At 39.9% G+C, this 27,606-nt stretch overlaps 1 protein-coding gene across 8 annotated transcripts in view; it reads left to right on the top strand.

The window, feature by feature from the left end:
• The window catches only part of kank4 (KN motif and ankyrin repeat domains 4), a 73,453-nt gene that overhangs the window by 17,580 nt on the left and 28,267 nt on the right, over positions 1–27,606 (top strand). For 2 of the 8 annotated variants that reach the window (XM_044199857.1, XM_044199854.1), the window contains exon 2: positions 25,999–26,077. The exons of 3 other annotated variants lie outside the window; for them this stretch is intronic. The gene's annotated coding sequence lies outside the window, so the exon portion shown is untranslated. Of the gene's footprint in view, positions 1–9,337; positions 9,385–25,187; positions 25,253–25,998; positions 26,078–27,606 lie in introns of those variants that run through there. 3 more of the 8 variants (XM_044199855.1, XM_044199858.1, XM_044199856.1) reach the window with 3 other exon arrangements.

Here is a 27,606-nt window from a genome sequence, read left to right as displayed (position 1 = left end):
GTGACCATGGTGCTGAAACTATTACGCGGTTAAGTTTAGTCAGTTGACAGAAAAGTTATCGACAACTTCTTTGGTAATCAATCAATTATTTCATTCATTTATCAGCACACCCAACATTTGCTGGTGTTGCTAGCTTCTCAAATATGAGCAATATTTGAGAATATGTTGTTTTATAACATTGTAAACTTAATATATTTGGGTTGGCCAGCAAAACAAGGATTTGGGGTTCTTGAAAAATGTAATAAGCATTTTTCATTAATTTCTGACATTTTATAGACTTTATGATACATCGATTAATCAAAACACAAATTGAATCCTTAGTTTCAGCCGTAGGTGACAATAAATGACGAATTTATAGTATGCCTCACTTAAGCAGTCTCACTGTATTGTTTGCCTTTACTAGCAGTACCACAGTAAGGTAGTATATGTTAGCATCCATGGACACACAGAATTGTGTCCAGTTTCCATGCTTCGTTCCCAGATGTGTTATTCATGGGAACACTGTGCATGAGGGGCACTGACAGTATGGAACTGAGGTCAGCTATCAGTAGTTACTCAGGCATTATCGTGATGGGAAAAAAAGCTCTGAGCTCTGTAGAGTCTCTGTGTGACAGCCAAGAGTATGGGAACTCGCCTGCAGCCCAACAGAGGAAGAAGGCTATTTATTTTAGACTCATATAACACATCCATGGTCTGGCTAAATTCAGCTATAATGCATTCGTCATGTTCTGAGGGAGATTAAAATGTGATTATGGTGGGTTTTGTGGTAGCTGTGTGGTTTAGCTTTGGGAATGGGAACACAGTTAGCAGCCTATAACATAAGATATTGGTCTTTTATTCATACTCTCTGAACTGTTTATTCTGGCATTTATACTGTGGGTTGTATAAGAAAGAGGCAACAGAAGAAATTGTAACAAAGTGGCTAGTGAGAGTGTAACAAAGAACAAAGAGTGGTAGTGCATACTGGCAATTAGGAGAGGAAAAGCTTCAGCTTCACACAACAATCACACAAACATACTGGGTGATTTTGCAGAGTTAGTCATCATAATATCTCCCCTTATTCATTTTTTATCTCACCTTCACAAGTTGTACATTTCTCTCCCGTTTCTTTTTGCTCAAGGATTTCATAATAACAACTCAAGTAGTGACATCTTATCTTGGCAGACAAAGCAGGGGACAGGAAAGGAAATCAATTTTGAGAGAATAATACAGAGCCAAGATATGAGATGATGCATGCTGGTATGTGTCGAGATGAAGCGACAGAGATGTGGTTGACCCTGATCCTGCCACTATTCTCTGCTCATCAAGGAGAAAAAAGCCCTCTTTGGGCCATATTTTGTATGGTAACATATGGAGGCTTGTCAGCATGTTTACTTTGATATTATGTATCCATATGTTGTAATCTTGATGAATACAGGAAAATAATAAACATTTTCTCTCTCTTTGAATTGCTTTTTCTTTCTTTTTGCATCATTTGCTGAAGATGGTGTAGTCCCTCATTTGTCCAGGAGTGTTCCATTGTAGAATAGGTTTCAGTTTTAGTCATCTGGACAGTTTTCAGAATCAAGACGTTTGACTTTGTTTTTTCCCCCACATCACTCAGTGTGTGGTAGTTAGAGACTCTAAAGTAACAGATGGTTTTCTCACATCAGCATCATGAAAAGAAGGGCATAGTTTGAGTTGAAGGGCACTTCCCTCAAGGTGATTTTCTAATACTAACATACAGCGCAGGTTTTTTATTTATATGCTAGTCCATTGCATCCGTGCTACAATCAACATATTGGACACTGCTGACTTAATTTTGATTGATTTTGGGAAATGCCCTGTGATAGACTGGTGACTTGTCCAGAGTGTCCCCGCTTCTTGCCTGATGTGAGCTGGGGAAGGCTCCAGTCCCTCAAGACCTTAAACAGCATGAGGGGTATAGATGGAAGGATGGATGGATGTGTCACATTGCTGTGTCCTGCTATTGTTGAGATTAAACTGGCTTTCAGGCACTACAACATTTTATTGTCTGTGTGTCACATAGAACAGCTTTGATGCATATCAACAGCTTCTCTTTTTCCTCTTTTTCTGCATCAATCATACTTATTATTCATTTGCAGTTCTGCATCATTTTAGGGAGGTGGCATGTTGGTCACTTTCACTTAAGAAATACTTCAACCTTTTTTTGAAATATGCTAATTCACTGTCTTTCTGAGAGTTATATGATAAGATAGATAACCATAAGTGAACAGTTGGACGCAGTGACTTCCTGGAGTCTTGTTGTCACAGTGAGTTTGCCAGATTTGGTACTTATACTTAAACATGTGCTCACCAACCATATCTGGCAGCAAGCGCTGGAGACAGAGATGTTGTCAAAGTGCTGGGCGGATGGATGAAGTGTTGTAATTCTCCAATTGTCCTTTACATTTCTGTTTGTGTCCGGATTAAACAAACGAGATGTAATGTGTTAATTAGGAAACTTTAAGAGGTGCTGGTAGGCGTTTTTTTGAATGTTGGACAGAGCCAAGCTAGCTGTTCCCCCCCTGCTTCCTTCCAGTCTTTATGCTAAGCAAAGCTAATCACCTTCTGGCTTTAGTTCTGTACTTAATGCACAGACGTGAGAGTGGTATTCTCATTTGAACACAAAGCAAGTAAGTTTTATTTACTAAAATGATGAACTATTTCTTTAAGACTGTCAGGTATAACTCCTCATATAACTCCTTCATTAAGTTAAAATGCTGAACATTTGCCTATCAAACTTTAAGATTCGCTTGCTTCTCATTATTTAATATAACTGTAAATTAAATACCTTTGGGTTTTTTCATTGTTGCACAAAAATAATTGGAAGACATCACTCTGGGCTATGGGGAGCTGTGATGGGCACTTATCATTGTCTGACATTTTATAAGCTAAACGATTAATCAATTAATTCCTTGCTGTGCAGCTTGATTAAAATTTGGTTTATGTGATCTCACTGTGAGCTGGTATTAACTATAAGCCATTTTTGCCCATAATGGAAAGGGGGATATTCTTCATCCTTTAAATCCTTTTTCCATCCTTTGAATGTTTTTATTGCTGCCCCTCATGTTTTGAGATTTAATCTCCATTGACTCCCCCGTCTCCTTTACTTATTCTCTTCATCTTGACAAGTTTGAAGGCCCTCAGCACTGTGTCCAGCCCTCCCAGCTGTAGGAAGCAACCTTATTTTTACTAGCTTGCAAAGCTGTATTTCCAAAGTGGCTTTTACAACTCTAGCAGGTTAACAGCCAATCCATGTATTTCCCAGGTTAGTAATCCAGTGTGGGCAACGAGAGAGGAACAGCATGAAGTTGTCATGGTGTTGTGGCCACAGTGGTGAGAGAGAGAAGCAGCAGGCGAAAGAGAGCCGAGGCATAAAGCAGAGACAGGTTAGAGAAAAGGCCAAGTGCACACACAGTCCTGGAGCTAAAATAAATGAGACAGGAAACAAACATGGCTTTATTCCATCAACTGAAATAGTGATAGTTATGGCCCTTTGAAGAGCAGGGGAATCCCACTGAGGTGACCAACTCCCTGAATCCCTGATTCTGCCAGTTTCCTGTTTGTCGTTCCTCTTCCCTGTACCATATGATCATGACCTTACAGCACGCTCTTTAAAAAAACGAAAGACCATTCAGAATACACTTCTGTGGTTGTATGTCTGCAGGGGAGATGTATGAGGATATAACTAAAGCTCTATCCTCCCTCAAGAACTACCACTAAGTTGCATAGACTGTATAAAACATGGACGTATTGTCCGTGACATCACCCATAGGTTTCTGAAGAGCCATTGTAAAGCTTAGAGTGGGCGGCTCCCGGTGGCTCCAACCGTCGCCATGTTGGCAGTCCCTAACTCTGGCTAATCCAAAAATGGTCAAAGAGGTGGAGCTGAGGTGGGCCGAATGAAGCCTGGTTGCTGAACCACCTAGCGGCAAATCACCTGATTGGGCACCCACCTGTCACTCAAAGCAGCCACATTCTTAATTATGCATAACTTTAAGCCTTAATATAATTTAAACGGGTGAGTTATAAAAAAAATTCACCACCCTCATAGTTATCATGAAGGGGAAAATTAGCTATAGAGACCAAAACCGGTGTTTGTACCAGGCTGTAAACATTTTAACATGGGGCTCTATGGGGATTGACTCGCTTTTGAAGCCAGCCTCAAATGGCCATTTGAGAAACAGCATTGACCAAACAGTAGAATGCTGTGGTTGTAATGGGCAGCACTCAGGTGTATATGTCTGAAACTGTATGAATATTCAACTGTCCAGTGTGGAAAAAAGCATACATGCTTAGCAAAACCCTTCCCTGCATTATGAATGTACATCGATTTTCTTTATATTTTCACTTATTTTTAACATATTTTCACACTTTCTCCTGCATTCTTGAACACTTGAAGTCACATTAAATCCATGCTAGAATTACTGAAATTATCATCAAATTTAATTTTAAATGAATAATCATATCGCACAGCAAATGACATTCAAATCAGGAGGCACATGGATGAGCAAATGCTCTGAGCCAGAACAGAGGGTTGCCTAAACACAGCCAAGTCTTCACAGACCATGGCCTGTTCTTTTCCCATTTGAGTGCCTTCTGTAACTGCCTCTTTTTGGAAAGCAATACGACTTAATCAGTTTTCTCCTTGGCTGCCAGGAATTTAAATTGTAAAAATTGGCCTTTCCTTGCACATGTAAAAGCTACGTTTTAAGTTTGGGTTATCACAGCCAAAGCAGGTACATTGTGTCGCTGTCTGTTACCCTCTCTATGTCGGCATTGGCAAGTGCATCAGGGATCAGTAAAATGTGTTATGCATCCAACCTTAATTTGTAACATATCTTTTTATTAGCTCCGTGTTTACTTCAGTGCAAGGATATCAAATTATAAAATGTTCTTCCTCACATCCAATTTCCCACTTCTTTCATCTACATGTTTTATAAACATCTGATGTGCCTCAAAGCAGTGTGTCTGCCTCTAGTTAGACAGCCAGCCTTTTGTTTTAGATGCCTCTCTGCTGCCCGAACAAAGTCTGTGTTTTTATATTAGCTCCCTTCAGGCCAAACCATAATGTGTTTTTTCCATTTGGATTTTCTAGCTGTCATTGTGTGTCATTGTGCAGTTGACTGACCCAGTGCCTGTGTCCTGGTCTGACTGTGGCCTTCTTCAACAGAGTCTTCCACAACCCATTTTATTGGTCTCTTTTATACTAAGTTGAAGTCACAATGGCTGAATGTGGAAGCCAAAGCATAAGTGCCTTAAGCTACAGTTCCCCTAATGGCCACTAGATGCTGGCTCCAAGGAAACTCTGACTGCCCTTGAAATGAAGGGGAAACCTCCACCTTCTCGCTAGAAACACCAAGTCAATAAATATTTTGACAAGTGGAGGCATACTTGCTTGATTCACAGATGTCCCAGTCTATTACACTCCAAACAACTGACAAGATGACAGTTGGCAACAAATCTAACTCCAGGCTTCAAAACATCCCTTCAGTAAGCTATGAGGGACATCAAGGGGGCTACCTTAATGTTTTTTACAGTCAGTGTTGCAGGATTTCCCCTTGGGATTCAGCAGTAGTGAGGCGGTATTGCAACCATGTGAGGAGTGGCTGAATCTCGACCAACAGTTTTCTGAGGAGTCTCAAGTTGACTGTGCTTCCTCTGCTGTTAGATTTGCTTGGGATTAAAACCGTCTCCAAATTTGTTAATTTTTAGTTGCAATTAAAGCAAAACCAGTGATTTAGTTTCAGATTGTAAAGCACACATTGACAAAGCAGAAGCTCGTAGTCTGAGTGTCTGTGTATACATGTGTGTCTTTCTCTTGCCAAGTGTAACAATATGTGTGTGTGACAGAGACAGACACAAAGAGTGTGTCTGTGTCACATTTGAATCTTCCCCCTTTGTCCCACAGTGAACCTAAATAAACCCATTTCATCTCACCGGAGAGCAGTTCTAACCTATTTCAAGAAGCTGGTAATTTGGGAAGCTTTGGAAACAAAATGATGCTGGAAGAGCAGTCTTTTCACTCTGTCTGTCTGCTCTCTCTCTCGCTCTGTGGTTTAGACTGGCTGATATGGATATCTGTGTAGTTGAGGTGAGGGAGGAGGGACTGGAGGATATAGGGTTCTGTCTTTTTCCTCACATGGAGAAAGACTTAGGGTATGAGGAACACTGAGATTTATTCAGCTCAGTAAGCACCACAATAGCAGTGCAAGCCATTTTTTCACTAACATGTTCTAAAAAAAAAAAAAAACTGCAATACATAGTTTTTACCACAACCTTCACAATATGTGTGAGTGTGCATTTAGTTTTATGTTCTGTGTTATGTTCTATGCAACCATGTTTGCATTGACCTTTAACCTTTGTTCTTGTGCTTTGTACATGAAATGAATGTGCTCTGTGATTGTAATGTCTACTATGTGTGATCCAGGTGATCTATGTGTGTGGTGTGTGCTCATGTGTTTATATTCCAACACTACTGAGATACTGTAAGACAGATAATGAGACATTGCAGACCTTTCGACTTATCCCTTTCAACTTTTGTTTTCTCTTTCTATCCCTTTTTATGTTTCTATCCTATCACTGTGTGTATCTGCATTTATCTATCAATTTTTCCTCCCTCACATTGTTCACGAAGTCTTGCAAAAAAGGATACTTTGATGGCCTTTGTTTTGAAGAGTGAATGTTTCAGATTTAGGAGTAATACTTAAAGAAGTTAACAAAGAGGTAAGGGCAACGAGGCACAGGTTACCAGCATAATCATGATTAGGGCTTGGCGATAATTAAATTTTATCCTTTATCGTCTTTCAGCTCAATCATATTGGGATGGTAGGATCATATAATTTTATTGTTCATATTAATAATTCCGAGCAAGCTGTAAATGAAGACTAACAAAATTAGTTTGGTGTCTTCCAATAAATGGTTGAAAACAGGTGTTTGCCTTTGACATTTTTTGTGGAAACATTTGTAAAACTGTGAAAATGGTATTGGACAACAAATTCAATGATAGTGAATACAAATCAGAAAAAGATGAAATACCATGAACAAGAGTTAGACCAAACATATTGTAAAAATAAGTAAGTACATTAACGAGGACAATAGTCAAGTATAGACTTTGTCCATCATGCCAGGAAGGTAGTAAGTGTCATCAGTGAAGTCCCAGTACAACAGTTATTAATGTAGTAAACATACACACAGAAGACTCAAGAATAAAAAAAAAAGTGAATTACATTACAGTTAACCAACCAATAGTCATTTTACAGTTACTTAGAATTTTGTATTAGCAACGCATCAGCCTCAGAGAGCTAGTAGCCTATAATGGCTAGCTTGGATAGCAGAAAAACTAAAGTCTACTCAATCACAAATCAACAATCGTAAAACAGGAGCCCAAAGATAATTGCTCCAACAAGGACATTAGGGGAGTAGATAAAAAATGCCAGTCATTATTTTCTTAAAATACTTCAGTAGTGGTTGCTACAACACAATGTTCAACTGAAAACAACTGCTGGTAGCAAATATATATACGTATGGACTGTTTTGTGATGTAATGCATAACAGTACATCACATGTTGCTTTGAACATCAGTTTGCCAATCGGATGCATATTAATAATGTCCTTATTTATACTTCAAAATAAGACGGTGTAGTCCCTCATTCGTCCAGGAGTGTTCTGGACGGGAACTGAACAGATCCAATTTTTTCACAATTGAGAATGACTTCCGGATGGGAGCCGAAACGTCTTGATTCTGAAAACAGTGTCCAGATGACTACGACTGAAACCTTTTCTTATTTATACTGTTATAATGATGTCAACCACATCGTCCTGCACAAATCTTTCTAGTATTTTCTGGCTCTAGTTTTTCTGAGGCGTCACTTTTAATTTGACACTGATGTGACTGATGTTTAAAATCCTTCATGTTGCTCTGTATAAAGCAACAGAATATCCTCATGGGTATCTTCAGGGTGCTTGCTTGTGTGTGTGTGTGTGTGTGTGTGTGTGTGTGTGTGTGTGTGTGTGTGTAGCAACCCAGAGATGAGTCACATGACCACTGCAGTGAATAATTAAGCAGGACTCCCATCATCAACAGAAATTATGTCTACCCTCCGTCCTCTGCATTTATGTGTCTGTACTTGATTGTGTGTGTGAACAAGTAAGTAGAAAGAAAAAGAGAACGAAAGTGACCTTGGCAACCCTTTCTTTCCCTCTGTCGTATTTCTCCTTGAAGGAAAGAGTAGGAGGCGGTAAGAAGAAGAGTGGGAGACAGATTTCATTTGATATCTCCCCCCTGCTCAGGGAATACACCCTTCTTCTTTCAGTCCAGCTATCTGTGTGTCTCTCTTTTACAGCAGAATAAAAGCTGCCCTTGGAATTAATGACTTGGGTCTTCGTTTTCATTAACATGGAATTCACACATGATCTGCTCAGGGATCATGGATGGATTTTATGGGACTTACTGCTGGATTGTTTGACCTCTATGACACCTTACATTAGAATAAAGCTGAGATTAGGCCACCACATTATGATATATAAAAGTATACAACCCCTAGTGCCTTGTCTAGCCTGTTAAGAGCTGCTTTCACTTGTGCACTCTCCTTGTTAAAACAAACGTCCAACATCTTCCAGACTTCTTGATACTAATGCTGTAGTTACATTTGACTGAACTTCTACCAGCTGTCTCATTTGCTGGTGTTAAGAAAGCACTGATCAATATTTTCCCCTTCTCTTCTTGTAGCTGTGACCAGGAGATAAACTGGCTAGAAGCTCATGTCATCCTGAACATAAATAAATTGGGCCTCTCAATGGTATAACTGCACCATGTACTTGTAATGCTGTGTGCCTCTGTACTATCAAATGAGTCAGAAATACACAAACAATAATTATAAGATTAAGTGAGTGCTGTGAATGATTTAATCTGCCAGCCTGTGGAAGTATAGAAAGAAAGACACTCTGCACTGAGAAGTGAGATGTAACAGGACAAAAGAAGAGATGAGAAGTCATGATAAATATAAAAGATCAGAGAGGGAAGAGAGCAGGAGGCACAGAGGGAGACAGACAGAGAGAGAAGACAATAGAATTGGACTGCAGTGTAAGTGAGTTGACAGAGCCTGTAAGCTGTCGATCAAAAGAGATATTTCTTGTCTTGTATTTGTGTCTGTTGACAGATGGTGAAGGTTGTTTTTGTTTTAAAACTGGTCTGATCTTGCTGTTTTGTTTCTTTCTTCACTCGTACATTTTCAGTCTGAACCAGCAATTATCTCAACAATCACCACCTGCGCCACTGAGTGTGACCCATTTAAAGGCCCTGTAGACCCACACAGGTGTTTTTATTTATTCTGGCTGATTAGACCACTGCTCAGGTTGAGACTGGGAAGAGCAAGGCTGGTATGTGAGGTCACTAAACTCCTTTGCTTAATAAAAATGATGAAGACAATAAAGCGAGACATTACTATAGAATACAGAATGCAGCACGCAGGTTTTAATTCAAAGCTATATTTAATGCGAAACAGTCCTGCACATCTTTGTCAGTGGTGTAATACTCCGGAAGATGTTGAACACATTATTATGCACTGTAGCAAATATAATAAAGATAAGGAGACACTAAGAAATATAGTACCTGAGGCAGGGCAGGAATGGAGTTTAAAATAATTATTGAATACAGGTTAAGGATCCAGGGAACTGAGAAGGGGGTTGATGGTTTATATTATCAACCAATCAATATTCAGGTGATTTAATGAATCCACCCACTCCAATACAGTAGGTGGCAATATGCACCATTTACATTTTTTTTTGCGATCTGCCAATCGACACAAAAAATTAAAAGAAGGTGCAGACCAGATTTCGCTCTCCATTCATTTCTGTGAACTTTGGAGTTAAAAGCATTTGCTTCCGTTCACAAATTGAACCCGTGAGGCTCTCCAGCATCCAGCCAGTTTGACTGTTATTGTTTGCTCATATTCTTGTTTCTGTAACTGCATTACAGACTGATGCTACTCGGCTGTAGTGAGTGCAAGAACAGTGACAGAGATTAACGACGGTAAAGCTGCTGTATAATTTCTAAATTATGGAATGCTGTTGTTAGCCTGCTAACATTAGGTGGTCCCACAGTTTGTTTACAGGCCTTCCCACGCTGTTTGCTGTCCCATCTGCTTTTAGCCACACTATGAGAGTATATTTTGGTTTGACCGCACTGTAATAAAAAATGATAAAGGTAAAATTTTTCCTACTCAACAGGTGTAACAAAACAGTTGGGTGAAAATGTCAATCAAGCATAGTCTGTGCAGTCCTCAGAGGTCTAATCAGGCAAAATAAGTGAAAACACCCATGTGGGTGCAACATGGCAGTGTTTAATATCATACTGTAGATATTTTAACCAGCTTTAAGATACAGTATTTCATAAAGTTCTTGAATGAGTAAGTATCAGCAATATGTGAGATACTTGTATTTAAGAGATAATGTATTTTAATTGTATGTATCGTAAATTTGTAAGCTATTAAGTGTTGTATTTTAACTTCCATACTGTGATGTGATTTGTCTATTCTCTATTAAAAACCTTAATTTAAAGTTTTAATTTTGTATCAGTGTTTAAAAATTCAAAAGTAAGTTAAAAGTCAGATGTAACATCTGCGAAGTGCCCGTACCGAGTGGTGCCAGATGTAAAACTAAAAGTTGAAAAGATTTCTGCAGTTCCATCTGCTGTTGGAAGTTATAGTTCTCAGAGTTTACTTATTCTTCATCAAAATGGAATATTAACAGTTTTCTGCCTTTTGACTGGTTAAAAAATGCAGCATCACTGGAGACCTCCTCTCGGAAAGGATAAAAGACTTATAATGAATGAATGCAACCTATAAAAAGTTGCACTCACTTCTTGTGTTTTTTATTGAACTTAAAGTGGAGGTACCTTCATATGAATTCTGTCTCACATAGATGCGCACTTACTCTCAAACACACAACTTTGGATTGGTGTTTTTTAAACCCTTAGCTTGTTTGATCGTTTCAAGCTCTGCTTTTTGATAACCTCATCAATCATCCTGAATTGAATCCTGTTTCTGGTCTTGTAATATGTAAATCTTTCTGGCATTGGCCCAGTGTTTTAATAGTTGTTCCAAGCTCTCACTAACACCTGCCCCTCAGTCTTCAACAATGAGGGAGTGTAGCTACACATCTGTTGTCATCACATTTTGTCCTAAACTCATGTACCCATATGACAGAAGGTATTGCTACAACAAATGACTAAATACACCTTTTTATACTATAAATAACGGGAAATAAGTGTTTAGTCTCCCCAACACACCTAAAAGTTGCCAATTGAAAATAAATATTAATATAAAGAAATGTAAAAGAAAAGGTGCAGTTAATGCAGCTACAACCCTCTGACCAATACTTTCTTCTTCTCAGTTCAGCAAGATGCAAAAGTGATGGATTATACCACAGTCGCAACCATGTGGAAAATCAATTTCCCCCTGAGAAAATGTTTCTCTTACATACATTATCATATTTCACGCTACGTGACACAGACTGAGATGTTTTATTTTCGGCTGTTCGATTTTGTTCAATGCAAAGCAGAAACGGGCTGATGATTAAAAAGTGGGAGTTGGTTAACGAGGTGAGGAAAAATAGTACTTCAAAGCCACAGCCGGGTGGTACAGAGTTGGGAAAGAGTTTGTACCCAACAGCTTTTTTTCTGCTCATTAGGAAAGAGAGAGGGAGAAGTGCAGAGGGGCTAAGACTTGGGTTTGTTTACACTTACACTACACACGGAGTTAGGTTTTCTACCTGGATGTTAAATTACAAAAGGGGTGCTGGTCTGAAATCGGTTTACATTTTCAAAAATGACATTTTAACAAATATCTCTCAGTGGATAAATTCACTTAATTCAGAAGAAAATAAGAACCTTGAATGGTCTCCATTTAGTCAGTGTATGAAGGTCTTGAAATCATGCAATTAGCAAAACAAACAAGCGTTAGATCGGCACTGCATACAAACAAAATGTCAGAAACAGATTTAGAAAATTAATTAGTAACAGAAAATAAATTGGCTCAAAATGAGGATATAAACTGGCTGACTGTCTCTGTGGATTCAATTTTATTTAAATGAATACAGCTGGTCACCTAACCCAATATCTCACAAGGGACTTCCGAGGGACTTCATTGTCGATATGCTTATTTGCGTTGTCATTCTACTGGAACGACTCAATGTAGCGTAATCGTGCTACCGAGAGTTCCACTTGGCCCTGAGATACCACGCTGACACCAGGGTTGCAGTGTATGTTCTTTATTTTTGGTTGTTCTTGCTTTCTTTTCTGTCTCTTCTTCCGTCCGCTCCCCAACCGCCTCTCTTCCTCCCCTTGTCCAGCATGCTACTGTATTTAAGGAGAGAATAATTAGTTAACTGGGTTCAGCTGTGCCAATTATCTCTCCTTGATGCTGCTCACCTGAGCAACTCCCCCACCTCTCCCTCTGCAGCTTAAAGCTAACCATACCCACCTCCACACTCAATTTCCCCATAGCAATCATTTTCATCTATTATAAATATACATACATATATATAAAGAATGATATACGTGTATGGCATTTTATCATATAACATATATTGTAAGAGCAAACATGTCAAGATGGTGTATCAATTGCATTCCGCTGGCTACATATTTGGTATGGGTCAGTATGCTTCAAGCCCTTAACCTTTATCTAACAGGATATGTAGGCATATCAAGCCTGCGTGGCAAAGATAGCCTGGCATGTTCATGGCCACGCAGATGGCGAACCATTGTCTCAGACCCTTGTCTCTGCTGTGAAATATTTGCTTTGGCATCAGAAAACTGGGAGCGCTGGGAATTTTCCACATAAACATGCAGAGGTCTTTACTTTAACATTGCCATTTCCTTTAAGAGGCGATAAAGCCTTTGGTCTGTTCTCTATTAGAAATGTTGAGTTACTTATTCCCAGCTCACCCATGGTTAATGCAGAGATAGATGGCTTCTATTAGGCAGTGAGAGACAGAATGAGGTGAGTTGAACAGGGGTTTAGTTACACAGAAGCAGGCACCCCCACAAGACATATTGTTTTGATAGATTTAGAGTCGATGAGATTTTGGGATTCAGCTACAGTTAAAAGGGGGATGGGGAAGTTGAAATGATGTCCCCATTGTTCAACTAAGCATGTCCCAGATCCTCAACATCTGTGAGTGTATGTGTGTGTGTTCCTCTCATTTGTGCACATACTGTATGTGCTCAAGCTGCAGTAAATGTGGGTTACAGGTGTTATTTGTGTGTCTCCTTGTTGTTGTGTTTGTGTATGGTGGTGTGCATTTTTGAAAAACTGTATCCACCCACTCATAGTCGGGAGCTGACAGACAGACAGATGGATGCGCAACAGTCACAGCATCTCTCCAATATCTCTGGGGCAAACAAACTACACTGCTGTCAATGTGAAAATCAAGTAGCAGCATTTGGCAGCAGGGCTGAGCGAGGGTTTTACAGGATCCACTGAAAATGCTTACAGTGCAAGATCAAAAGCACTTTAAAAAACCTTGGTTGATTAAAACGATTGCGTGGATGTGATCAGAAAGACAAAAAGTGCAGGGAAGCAGCACTCCCCTCACAGAATTGAGTGGAAATTGTGTTCAAAAGCCCCCTTGAAATCCTCTAGAAAATACTAAATATACCACGCTGACACCACAGCTAATTATTATCTTGGCTGGCAGCAAGAGGGGAAGAAAATGAAAAGCCCTGTTTCAAAATGAGTCCAAGCTATGTACTACAGGCATGTCCAGTAATCAATATCCCCTCATCCCCATCTTGTCTCCTTCCCGTCCCTCTTTAGTATGTGGTTTTATTTCCTCTCTTCACTTTAAATCATTTCACTTCTCTTCAAACTCCTTGCATTTGCCTTTTTCTTGCTGTATTTCATCTGACTGATATGCCTCGATTCTACTTTTCTCAAAATTTCCTAATAGCTTGCCCACTCATGTTTCCCATCACCCCCCTCTCTCACTTTGATTAAAGCCATGGTCACATCGGAAAGTGGCACAACAAAGTTCATCTGCACATCTTTATGAAATAGGCAGTGCTAGTTTCTTCGTGATGGTCTACTCGCTGGGCCAGTTTTCTGGGCAGAATGGGAGGAACAGGAAAAAGCTCTTGTCATTCCGACGGAGTCGTCACGCATTATTCCAAGATGCTTACCACCCACGGCAAACCTTGTAGTCACACTATATAAATATCCTAAATAGCTTTTTTTGTTATGTTACAGTAGTGGTTCGTTAACAAGTGGAACCACATCTAAACAGTGTATGGATTCTGTTAAATTATCTGAATCGATTGTATTAGAGTTAATATTGAATTTTATTTAGATGTAACTGCTAGTGATGGTGGCTTGGCAGTCATATTGCTTGTGATTTATTGACACTGCGGTAGTTATTTTTGCCAAGTGGGAGATATCGTCGCTGTCAGAAATTCGTGATATCTCTGACTCTGAATTAAAAGTTGGAGTTGGTTTTTCCCTCTCCCTCAGCTAATTAAAGTCAGAACAATATGACTTGAACACAGCATTGGTAAACAACCGTAGCAGGCAAGCTAACAACTTAGCAACATGGTAGTACAGGTCAATCACAATAGCTCTCCGAGCTTCTTTCTGTTTTCTCTGTACTGTGGCTTTAGTCCCTTCTAGCCTTTTGTTCAGAGGATTGTGCATAATTTCTTTCAATAATGACTTCAATAATGGGAAAAGAGTCTCAGAGCAAGTTGAAAGCTTGTTAGCTCGGTTGCTAATGGAACAATGAGTTTTTTAACTCCTGTCTCATAACTGTCTGCAAACCATTGAAGAACAGTTTACGAAAAGAAGGGTTAAATAAAAGTGGATGGTGCAACACAGTTAATAAGCTATTATAGCCTCTCTATTTTGGACTCTCATGCTCTCCATTCCCTTAAAGGTCAGCCTATTGTGTTTCCCTTTTCTCTCTGTATTTCAGCTGTTTGAAAAAAGGCAATGGGAGAATATCAACCTTTCCTAGTTGTAGCCTCTCACCCTCTTACTCTGTTTATCAGCCACTTTCTTCCTTGTGATGCTCCATCAGCCTCACCCATTTCTCTATTTGCACTACTGGAATATCCCCATACATATAGAATGGCCACACCATCTTGTTGCCACATCTATCGTGGTGAAGGCCTCGTTCCTCACGCCTGTCCAATATCTCGCTGCTTCTCTTTTTGCAGTCTTTCTGCCTGTAGCGCTCTGCTGTATTTAGTGTGCTTCCCAGTATGGCGAGACAGATAATGGAAAAAAAAGAAAAGCACAGAAAGAAATACAGGTGGAGTGAGAAGCAGGCTGAAGAAATGAAAGGGTTCAGCCCTGACACTCTACTTTATAGCCATAGGCGGATGTTGCTCTACAATGTCAATAAACAAACCTCTCCCCTTTGGTTGCACTTCATCTTCCAGATTAGTTTGACACCCCAGCTTTTTAAGATAGGGAACCATGGAGAGTGTCGGCAAAGATAAGAGAGCGGGTGTGACATGTGAAAAGGGCTGTGAGCCAAACTTGAACCCTTGATTTCACAAGTACATGGTAAAAGCTCAGCCAGCTGAGTCACCAGTGCTGCCTCCTTCTAAATCCCCTTTTTCTTTTCTCTAGTTTTTCCTCATCTTTCCTGAAAATTTCATCTCTCCTCTCAGCAATAAAAAACATTTAGTAGGAGTAAGTCCACATTCTTTTTGTTTGCATGAAAGTGGATCCAGACTGGGAACAAATTCCCACAAAAGACAGTTTATTTACCCAATGAAATTATTTCCATTGTTATCAGCAATTATGCAAATCCCCAAAGCCATTCCCAACATGTGGCCCCAGTTTTAAAAAATTCAAAACATTTTGTTTGAATTATAAAGATTTATGTACATGCTATCTTGCGGTTTTCCCTTTTTAACTCAAAGGAAAACATTACACTCACACAAAGAACTCCCTTAGGGCAGATAAAGATGGTTCTCCTTTGTGTGAGCAATACTCAGTGGTCTAGAGTAGGAGTATTGCAGGCTGTGAGATGAGTATATGCTGTATAAAATGATGTTTGTCTCTATAATCTCTAAGCCTCTTTACTCTATGATTAAGGCTCACATCTGATTTCTGTGACGCCTTTTCTTGGTAATCATAACAATTTGTTGTCGAATCTGTCATATCTTGTCACACATAGTACATTACTCTTACAGTATGAAGACCAACTGAAAAGATTTAACCCCTTTGGCATCAACACACCTCTGACCCACAATGCATCATTCTCCCCTCCCAGTTTCACTTATGTAAGGAGAGATTCCTGGGAATTGTTCAGACAAGGTTGCAACCCCATGTAGCTTCCCATAAGACTCATCAAATGCTTGTGCCAAGAGAGCCAAGGCAGCCTCTTGGTTAACACAGCTGTTTCCCACTTGTATAGTGTGGCACAGAGTGAGCAAAGGTGTGCCTGGAAATAGCTGGACAAATGTAAAGAAAATCAGCGGGAAACATGAATTTTACTGAGTGTAATTTAATTTGTTGAACTTCTTTACCCTCCCATTTGGGCAAATTCAGCAGCTTTGCCCTTTTTCATGGTTTAAAAAGGGAATTTCTTGGGTATTATTTTAAGATTTTTTAATCCATTATTATTATTGGCCATGATAACATTTAACTCATCACTTCTGTTTATGACAATAATCCCCTTTTACTGTATATATAATTTTATATTGTGATATCAATATATATTGTGATATAGTATATTTTCTGAAATATCAGTTAAGAAAATGATTAGAGTAAACTAACCAGACTACAATGTTGTTGTTGTTTTGGTTAATTTAGCAAATTAAATACCAGACAAATCAAGGTACTTCATCACATTGATCATCAAAAATCACACTGATCATCGAAAATTATATAACAATTCAGTAATGCCATAAATCAGTTCTGCTTATTGATCAGCAACTCTGTTCACAATGGCCTAATATACCCACAGATATGATAGAGATAGCTACCACAGTATTAACGGTATGGCAAAATCTCTGATGGCTGACAAATTTGTATCATCTTATGGTATATATCATCAAATCGCTCAACCCTACCTCTGTTGTAGAGATTTGGGAAACATGGACTCCAGGAACAACGGGTTCAAATGGGGCAAGTGTGCAGGCCAAACTCAAACACTTGTCTTTGGGTCAGATCAAAAGTAAACACACAAAGTAGTCCCCTAGAAATACATGTAGCAATAGTAGCAAGCTGCTTAGCATAATGAAACTATTTTCCAATAGTTTACATTTTCCAAATCTTTACAATGTACTGTAGGTAGAGAATAAAATGGTATAATGTCATAATGGATAAAAACATGAGAATAACACCCAGGTTGAAAATATAAGAATTTAGAGCTGTTGGCTTCTGACCATCTCATAATGTGATGAAAATCAATATAGAAAGGCTTGAAACCTGCTTTAGTTAATCAGTCACAGTCAATATTTAGTCTGCTTCATTTAGTCTTTTTTGTCTCAATTATACTATCATCATGTGGTAATGTAGTCTACAGCACTGTTTTGATTTCTACCATAGGGCCACTGCATCCCATTGTTGCCTGTATATCATTGCATTTGTTTACATGCATAGCTTACTAGTCTCCCCTTATAGACTGGAGGGTGAGACACATTGGCTGTCTACTCTGGTCATTGTTTAGGCTTCAGTGGCTTCAGGGTTGCCAACAAAGACAGAAATACGAGATGCACTGTGCTTCTACAAAGACGGTAAAATATAGATAAAATAACACATAAACACTATCTTTCTACTTTGTTCCACTCTCTCAGTACTTTCTAGTTGTGGTTTCTTGGCTGTAGTGATTATTAGCAATATTAGAGCCCAGCCTGCACTCTGTGTAGTCTCTCGCCCCCACAGGTTAGCAGAGTTCAGCCCTACAGGAAGAGGCTGTCTGTGGGAGAGAGCAGACCAAAGCCACAATCAGGTTATTGCTTAGCCATGCTTCACCCACAATTAATGATAAAACTCTCTCTCTCTTTCCCTCTGTCTTTCTTAAAATCCTTTTTTTCTTAGTCCTATGGATTCACTCTTTTCTCTTTTTCTCAGATTTTTTTTCCAGTTCTACAGTTTGTCTCTGTCCTTGCAAACCAGATCACCACTTTAGAAAGACAGATTGAGATTGAGATAAAATTGAGTGACACAGCGTGATAAATAAAAAGAGATCTTATTTAGGAAGGGAGACAGACAATAAGAAACTAATGCTGAAGTTCCACTGCTGCCATCAGCCACTGGAAAGTGCTTCCTCTAAAATCAATGATAGCTGATCATATTGTGTTCAAGCTTCAGATAAATTTTTTCACACCTGATGGAAACATGCAAGCTCAAAAATTGTCCAGATTAAATTCCTGACAGCCGATGCACATTTTCATCTCCATCTAGGCCACTGAACCAACAAGGAATAAAATTGATTTAGTTGTTTTACGGTTTATTGACTCAAATAAAAATGTCATAAAATGAATGGAAATCCACATAAACTATCATGCTCACTTAAAGACAGGCCTGCAGTGCTTTCAAAGTGACAAACCTTATCCAAAAAGCAAATAATTTCAGGTGCCTGGCTGTAGTACAGTAGCAATACTTTATTGCAGTTTCTTCGAGCTCAGCTCTTGTTTACATTTCGCACATAGTGAAAGAGCACCAAAACTGTTATCCACACTTTTAACAATAGATGCATTTCCCCTCTGCTCCTCTTTCAGAACAAGCCTCTCTGTGGCAGCTACAATGACACATTGTCATGTTTAGTAGCATTTGTGGGTTATGGTGACTTTTCTGGGGCTCCGGTGAAAGTCATGAAATGACAGGACAAACCAGGGAAATGTGACATTATGAAATACAAAGGAAAGCATCTGGGCAAGTCAGAATGCATAAGAAGCAAGAGAGGCATAAAGAGGAGAAATGTTGCTGAAGCAAGAATTGTGTCTCTCTGTCTTTATTGTGTCCACTCTTTGTGTTTCCCTGTTGTCCAAGCTGCTTTTCTTGCAAGCCAATAAGGAGGCCTTTGCTCTCTGCATTCATTTCACCTCCCTGTCAGCCGGCACATTTACATAGTGACTGCACCCACATGTAGAGTAGAGAAAGAGATGGAGATTGAGAAATGATTTAAGTAAGGTGTGCAGTATCCCTGTGGTTTTAGAGGAAATGTGGGGGGCAGCACACATTAGTTTTTGCATCATCAGACAATGTATTTTGTCACTACTGTATGTTCAACTAGCAAGCAAACATACAAGAAAACGCTGTAAGTTATGGATTTCAATCTGCTGTCTACTATCTTTAAGACTGCTTTTCTCTCTCTCTCGCTTTCTCCCTGTCTCTTCATTTCTCATGTACACACACTTGCACACACAGTGCTCACCACAGTTCAGGTCATTTCTACTTGAGCAGTGAGGTGTGTACTGTGGTCAGTTCAGTGGGCGTCTGTTTCAACGTATAAACAGTCTTTTCCCTGTCTGAAGGCCTTATCAGCAACCGGCCTTCCTCAGGATGTCTGCCAGCCCTGGCCCAGCCACACACACACAAACACACGTTCTCAGTGGAAAATCCTGGTCATAGCTTGATTTGCAGTTTTTTTCCATCTTAAAACCATCTTAGTAATGGATATTTGTTGTTACACTTGAACTTACAGAATTTGCTCAGGCAATGCTTCAAGTATTTCTGAAGAGATAGGGTGCAACCTGAAATGATCGGATTTAGTGTGGGACTGATGACAACACTGTTTCATTTGCCAAGAGCCATTTTGCATCCCAACCTGTAGATATAAAAACAATTCATCCAGAGGAATTATCAATAGCTTTCTAGTAGATAGTTTGATGTTTTCTTAGAGCTGTGTCATGAAAATTATTATTTACTGCTCACTCAACAGCCAAAATGTCAAAAGCTGTACTTTCACTCCTGACAGATCTTTGACGTCATTTTAACATTTAGAAGGTGTTCAGTGTTATTGCCATGCCATGTCACTGGTTCTCCCATCCTTATTATGGTACACACAAAGTAACTGACCCAAGAGAGGATGTTTTTTAATCAGAGGCAATACTTTGCCAACGTGTGTCTTATATTTGTCTCTGTGTCTGTATATGTATCTCTCTTGAAGAAATGAGAAAACAGAGCAATGAAAAAGAAAATATGTAGCACACGACCTTTTTGTCAGGGGTGATGGCCAACGATATCTTCAGTCGGTGCTGCAAGGTTAGTTTCGACTATATATGGTCTTGAGCTGAAATGTTTTACTTCCAAGAAGAGATAGCTGGTACTGTGTTTGTATCCAAGCAATGATGTATGGCTTCAATAATCCATACACACAACATACATTTCAAACATTGAAAAAAAAAATTAAACCAATATAAATTGAAATCAGTTTGACAGATGTGGTGAGCCAACATATTTGCTAAATGTTGTAAACCTTGAAAAGAATCTCTGTTCAAAATATATACAGTATTTTGCTTGATAAATGAGGCACACTGTAAAACTATGAAAAGAATGGCAAGTCTAAACATCATTGATGTATTGCCAAATAGGATTTAACTGAAATGTGAGAATATGAATGATTACACGTCACTGATACTGGATGAAAACAAAAGAAATGTCTCTGAATTTGAGTAATACTGGATTTCATCTTTTGTTTCTGTATGTGTTTCTACAACTAGATTTTGACTAGCAATCTCCTACCAGTTCACCTTTCATATTTTAAAACCCCACTCTGAACTGTTGAATTTCAAAACACAACCACAGTTGCTTTTGGCAAATGGGAGTGTACCTTTTAGGGTTTAAAATGAGAGCAAATTTTCCGGGCCTTAGTGTCATCGCACAAACAAAACAGAATGCATCCATCCTAAAATTGAACAGCCATTTGTTGTGCTTGTGTATTATGATATTATCATTTTGAGAAGAAAACTTTTCCAGAAGGCTTCAAGCTGTTGGATTTGATGTTGTTTGAGAACTGTGAGCTTTGCCATTAAAAACAGTTTTTGGTTTTTCGCACTTGCACCCACTCAGACACATGCACACACATACTGCAGGCTACACTTGCACAAATAATTGAGTGTTGCAAGACTTGGCATAAATCTACCAGTGTTCTAAAACTGTAACAAAAGCTCAAATTGTGTTACGAGACATAGCAGGCATTTAGAATGATTAGTAGGAGTGAATTCCTTACAGTAATATGAACAATGAGATTAATTGCTATTCCCAGAACTGAGCTCTTTTAAAAACATGCATGCAAAATCTAAATATTTGACAATGTAACCTGACTTGAGTTGAAGAATTACTAAGAGCAAAACTTACTTAAGTCAGGCTGATGGTGAGTGATGACTGAAGTGCCTGTTGGTGTCCACTAACCACTGATTAGTTATAATTACATACTGAATTTTACAAATAATTTCTTTTGCAGTGTTTCTTTGTAACTCCCACAGTTGTAAAAATATTCTGCAATATTCGGCATATGACTAAGCTGTTATGCTGAACTATATGTTTATGAGCTGTGGAGTGCAGCAGTTAAAACATTTTTAGGTTTTCGCACTTACACACAGCCAGACACATTCAAACACATACATTTGCAGAATCCTGGGGTGCCAGACTTTGCATAATGCTGCCTGTTGTTATCTTAACATTTTAACTGTGTATTTTTGCCCACGCTGGAGCAAGTTAGACTGCTGATATATAACAATACACTTTGTCACATGTGTCCCACGCAGGAATGTCGGCCTGCTAAAATTAAAGCTCCATTTCAAACGCAGAGCGTAAAGATCTCAGCCAGGGTTCGGCCCGCCTTCAGTGGCCCCCTCACTGTCCACAAACTGTACCCTTACGCCTATCCTTGTGAGCCCACATGGTGACAGCAGAGACTGTCGTCCCAAGAAAAACGTCAGAATCGTTTCAGCAAGTGACAAAGCAAAGGGAGAAATCAGGTGACATTATTATAGAGTAACAAAGTCCATGTACAGAGGAAGTTTGGGTGGATGGATGGGCCAACAAAACATTGGATATTAACACAGGAGACTGCTGTTCGTTTCCTGTTTCCAACTGACCGTCAACATCGTTTTTTTTAAAAAAAAGCATGACCTCAATTGTCCCATAGCCTTAACCACGTGGTTATTATGGTAGCCATGACAACAAAGGTTGCCTAACCTTAACAAAGTACGTATTTTAACCCAAGTCATTCTGTAAACCTAATCAAGTAATATTTGTGCTTAAACCTAACCAAACCTTAACCACAGCGTTGTCAGCTCATAAAATGTAGTTATTTTTCAACAGTGATTTGTAACTACTTTTGGAAGGTACAGACAAATGATGTCCTGCCGATAGGGGCATCAGATCTGAAAATGCTTAAATGTGTCATTACATGACGTATTTTGCCACTTAATTTGCCACATTTCATAATTACTTCCATCACTTTGTACAAACAAGTGCAACACTATGTATGCCTTCGCGACAGATTGTCTGAAAGTATACTCTGTTGTTCCCATAATTTAACGATTATCGCACCTCGCCCCTCTCTATGATGGCCAGCTTTTCACCCTGCTTTCAAGCGTGGCCATTCCGAACAGCTATAAACATTTTCCCCATCAGACGTGGTCAGAAGACATGACATACAAACTAGTTTTCTTTCGAGCTGCACCCAACCTTTAGGCTCTTAGGGCCTTTGCCTTGCCTTGGGTCCCTTCCAGGAGCCCACAGGTCTCAGGGTCATGTGAGCATGCAAATCCCTCCACCATGATTGAGAGGGTCAGGCTAATACCCTGTTTTACTGTAGGCCCAATCCACCATTCGATTTCATACTCCATCTTTGTCACATATATCTCACACAGGAATGTCGGCTTGTTAGAATTAGAGCTCTCTTTCAAACACGGAGCGTAAAGATCTCTGAAGCCAGGGTTCGGCCCGCCTTCAGTGCCCCCCTCACTGTCCACAAACTGTACCCTTACACTTATCCTTGTGAGCCCACATGGTGACAGCAGAGACTGTCCTCCCAAGATAAACAACAGAATCAGTCGTTTCAGGGTCTCAGGGTCATGTGAGCATGCAAATCCCTCCACCATGATTGAGAGGGTCAGTCTAATACCCTGTTTTACTGTGGGCCCAATCCACCATTCGATTTCATACTCTATCTTACCCTTGCTTGTGAACAAGAAAAAGACACACTTGAACTTGAGGCAGCAACTCACTCCCAACCCTTGTTTGTTTCAGTGTACACCATTTTGACATTGCATCTTTTAACATAAGAACAAGCAAGATGGACAGACAATGTCTAACCTTGACACATAGAGAAAAGACAAGAGAGGAGTGAGACTCTAGAAGTCCTAGGGGTCTGAGGTGGGATCTGATCCCTCCTGACAGGAGACGGTTCATGTGATCGGCAAGAGGGAAGCTTAGCTCTCTTAGCCGCATTACACCCTCTTTCAGTCCACTGCTTTAGATGAAAGGATGTGAGCTGATTTTATGCAGTGTGTTGGACATATAGGGAGAAGAGAGGATTTAGCCACAGAAGATATGGACATTGTCATAAGTTTATGTTTGTCAAAGGTTCTCTGTGAAAGAAAAAATCATGTCTTCTTTTATCAATTTTAAAATACAAAACATGCACATCCTATCTAACAGATATCAGGTGCTAGACTGAACATAAGCAAGTAGTATACTGAAAGGTAATGGCAACATAATATTTAATTTCTGTTCATGTCAGTCGGGCCATATTCCTTCTATGTGTATTGGACGCCACTGTTCTATGTATCCTCATACAAAGCAAAGTTACCCTACTGTACAGTCCTGTCTATGTGTTGTTCTGTACTGTATGTTTTCTGGTATATTGTTGTTAGCTCATCAGCATAACAATTTGTCTCTCCCACACACTCACAGACATTCTGCTTCCCTTAGACTTATTTAGTCATTACAAACAGCATCATCAATGTAATCAAAGTGATTAATGACACAATTAAAGCGCAAATTAGCAGTTAGATTATCAGTAGGGTGAGTTTTTCCCCTCCTTCAGTCCTAAATAAAATGAACCGTTTTTGCCTCAGAAGACATCCACACAGATAGGTTTGATTTAGAGGCCTGGCATTGCTTCAGCTATGCCATATATCCATATGAACATTTCATGTGCTCCGTATATCTGTTCACTCACATGGCATGTCAAGCCAAAGTATGGAGGCTGTATTTTACAGATGCAGTGTGCTTGCTGCCGAGTTGTTTCAGGGTTGATGTTTGCTTTTAAAATGTGCTCCACACACTCGCTAAGAGGGGAATTAGCAGTGGTGGTCTGAGGGATCGGTGCAGGAGCAAGATAAGAGATAGGACCCATTAGCCTGGGCAGTTAGCCTATTTAAAAGCTGCTAATTATTTACCTAATTTACACTACAGAGCCAGCTGGGCTAGCAAGGGTTTACTCATTAGACTGCTTTCTGTTATTGAGACAGACAGAGCTAACTAGGAGGTTTACTTGTTAAATTTCACAGAGATGATACCTCAGCAAGGCTAGTCTGATGCTTCTAAAAAGCTTTTTTGATCCAGTTTGGAGCTCGACCTGGTCAAAGCAGGCTTCATGTGGCCCTGTGGCAGCACAGCGGGGGTTGACTTTAAGTCCTCCAATAATAATTAGACTGGTGCATAGTGTGGGTTCATGGTAGAGCTGGCTTTGTGCCCGCAGGCTAAACACACACATATACACACGCACATACCTCAGAAACACCAGTAGATGCATGAATGAACAGGGGGCTGTACACAAAAACTTTGCATACACACAAACACACACACACAGGACTACTCTGCTTCTGGTCTCCCTTGTGGTCATTTTTACTTTAGGAAATCTCAAGCTTTACACACACTCACATCTACACACACTTAAAGTTGCTGCACTATCAACACATACAGAAAGGTAGTGGTGGTTGATGACTGTGTTTGTGTGTGTCTGTGTGTGTGTGTCCTCCATTGAGCCCATTTATGTTTTAGGGTGTTATTGTTTTCTGGGCCAGTTGGTTGCAGTGGGCAGGCTGGTGAATCTATCATACTGAGAGAGCTGATAGTCTGACCAGCTAGACAGCTTCTTCTCTTCCCTCAACCCCTCAGCACCATCTCTGCCAACACCTCCACCCCTTTCCCACCCTTCCTCCCTCCTTTTCTTTCTGTTTTTTTGTCGTTCTCTGCTGAGGTTAGAAGAGAGACAGGGTCAGTAGAACTCACAGAAACAGAAACAGGAAAGACAGGGAGTAAGAGAAGCTGCATGGCAGGTGAGAGGCAAACCATCCCATGAGAATTTACTCAATTTACTTTTTTCTGACTCTTCCTCCCATTTTTGTCTTGTTTGTGTGTCCTCTCATTATTGTTTTTCTTCAACTCTTTTCAATTTGCTCAGTAATTTGCTCTCTCTAGTTCCCTGTTTTTATCTGCCATAATTCCATTTTGTTTACCTCACATTGCTTATCTTCTCCTCTTTGATCTGCTACACCTCATCTCCCTCTTTTCTCACTTTCTCGTTCCCAGTCTATTTTTGCAGGGTAGAACATAGGTCACATGTTTTTGCCTGGGATGTGTGAGAGAGAGTGTGAAAGAGAGAAAGAAAGAATGTGTATGTGTTGGTTAAATGTGTATGTACATGTGTGTGTGAGAGAGGCAGTGTGGTGTTTTTCTGTTTGCAGAATGTTAGCACTCCTCACACAGCTTTCGCAGCTGACACAATGCGGGAGGAATAAGTGGGCAGGCCCACAATCGGGCAACACACATGCATGCATTCAGCCATTCACACACACATGCAACACAGTGAAATGAGTATTGAGCTGCTCAGTGTGGCAATCAGCCAACTCTTTTTTCCTAGGCAGTATTGAAATGTGCGTATCACATGTCTGATTTGTGTTCTTCTACATGTGTGTGTGTGTGTGTGTTTTTCTGTGTTTATGCAAGTGGAAACCAAGCTGGAAGGCTGTCATCATGCTAAGATCAATAGAGTGTGAATTCATAAGTGTTGATTTCTTCCCAGAGTCGTCCTGCCTGCTCTGCAGACTGCGCTGCACCGCCATCGCCTGCCTGGTGTCAGGCAGGCTCTTTATCACCAGGAGGTGTGTGACTATGTGGGGGAATAAATTGTGTGTTTGCATGCATGTTTGTGTGTGCTTTCATGCGCATGTCTTATTAAATGTTTGCCCGACTGTGTTAGAATATCCTCATTGCATGCAAGTGTGTGTCTCCTCTATTTTGGCTGTGTAAGTAGAAAGTGGTAATTAATGGGGACCCAGATTTATTTATAATCCACATTTCCGTGAGAGTGTGTTAACACAATAGCTCAAACTTACTTATATTGTATATTTTAATATTTTATACATGTTTGGTATTTGTGTGTGTGTGAGTTGTTTTTACCTGTCATAGTGAGTGGAAGGGGATGCAATGTGACATGGCAGTGCTGTAAGTGATCTACTCCTCTATGGCAACATACAGCACACCTTCTCCCTCCACCGCCCTATGTCATATCTCTCTTTCCCTTTGCTGTTTTCCCCTCATTCCTGCCATCCCTGACTGCATATCCCCCTCTCCCCCTGTCCTGTCTTTTTCTCACTTTTTTCACTACTTTCTATAAACCACATTCCCTTCTTTCTCTCGTCTTCCTGCTATCCCCTACTCTGCCACTCATTTCCAACTGTCCCTGCTAATTTTATCTCTTGTCACCATCCTTTTCAGTCCCTTTAAACATCTGCTAATGTTGACATAAGAATAGTCAGATAGCCCACATGCTAATTAGCAGTAGCAGTTACTTCACCACCCTCATTAACTTCCATGAGCGGAAGTAGCCATAATGCTAACGTAGCTCCAGCTAGAAGTGTTTGGCTGTGTGCTCCAGTGAATAATAGACGGTGTGTCACTTCCTTTATCACTAATGAAAGCAGGCAGCTGCTCCTCGAGTTGGAATACCACTACGGCATGAGGAGAGCTGTCTGAAAAAGGAAGATGCTTTTATTCTGTGTATGGAGGGATAAAGAGATAGCGTGATAGGCTGATAAGAAAACACTTGCAGGGAAGGCATGGCATAACGGTTATCTGTCCTTTGACAGACGAGGCAGAAGCAGGACAGGGTTTGTAACACTAAGGTCATGTCCACACTATGCAGATGAAGTTGAAATGGCATCTTTTTTTCATTTCTTCCATCCACACTGTTTGTCACCACCAAAAACAGCTTTAAAAAATAATTGATTCAGGGTCTGAATGCAGCAGTCCAGGAACTACCACCTTCGTTAGCAGGTACCACTTTACCTCAGTTAAATCAGTGTTTTATACTCATGCATTCGCCCCACAAAAGAAGGATACAGTGTGTCAATCAGAACACCTGCAGTGTGTGTTCAACTACAGTATATTGAAATACAGAATAAATGATCACAGAAAGGGTCGGAGGTGACAGAACGTAGCTGTACTCTGCTGAGACCGGGCAGAGTATCTGCCAATGTCATTAAAACAGTCTGTTCACTTAGTCCCCGCACATTCATTTAACCAGAAAGGATAAAGATGTGGAGATTTAATCGTCTTTTAAATGCTGTATGGTAGAATAGAAATATTTAGCATTTATTGCAGAATAGCAAACCAAACCTTCTCAGCCATG

This window comes from Siniperca chuatsi, linkage group LG6, assembly GCF_020085105.1.
Source record: "Siniperca chuatsi isolate FFG_IHB_CAS linkage group LG6, ASM2008510v1, whole genome shotgun sequence".
Classification (NCBI taxonomy): domain Eukaryota; kingdom Metazoa; phylum Chordata; class Actinopteri; order Centrarchiformes; family Sinipercidae; genus Siniperca; species Siniperca chuatsi.
The sequence above is the reverse complement of the archived record's forward strand: the minus strand, read 5'-3'. Positions and strand labels throughout refer to the sequence as shown.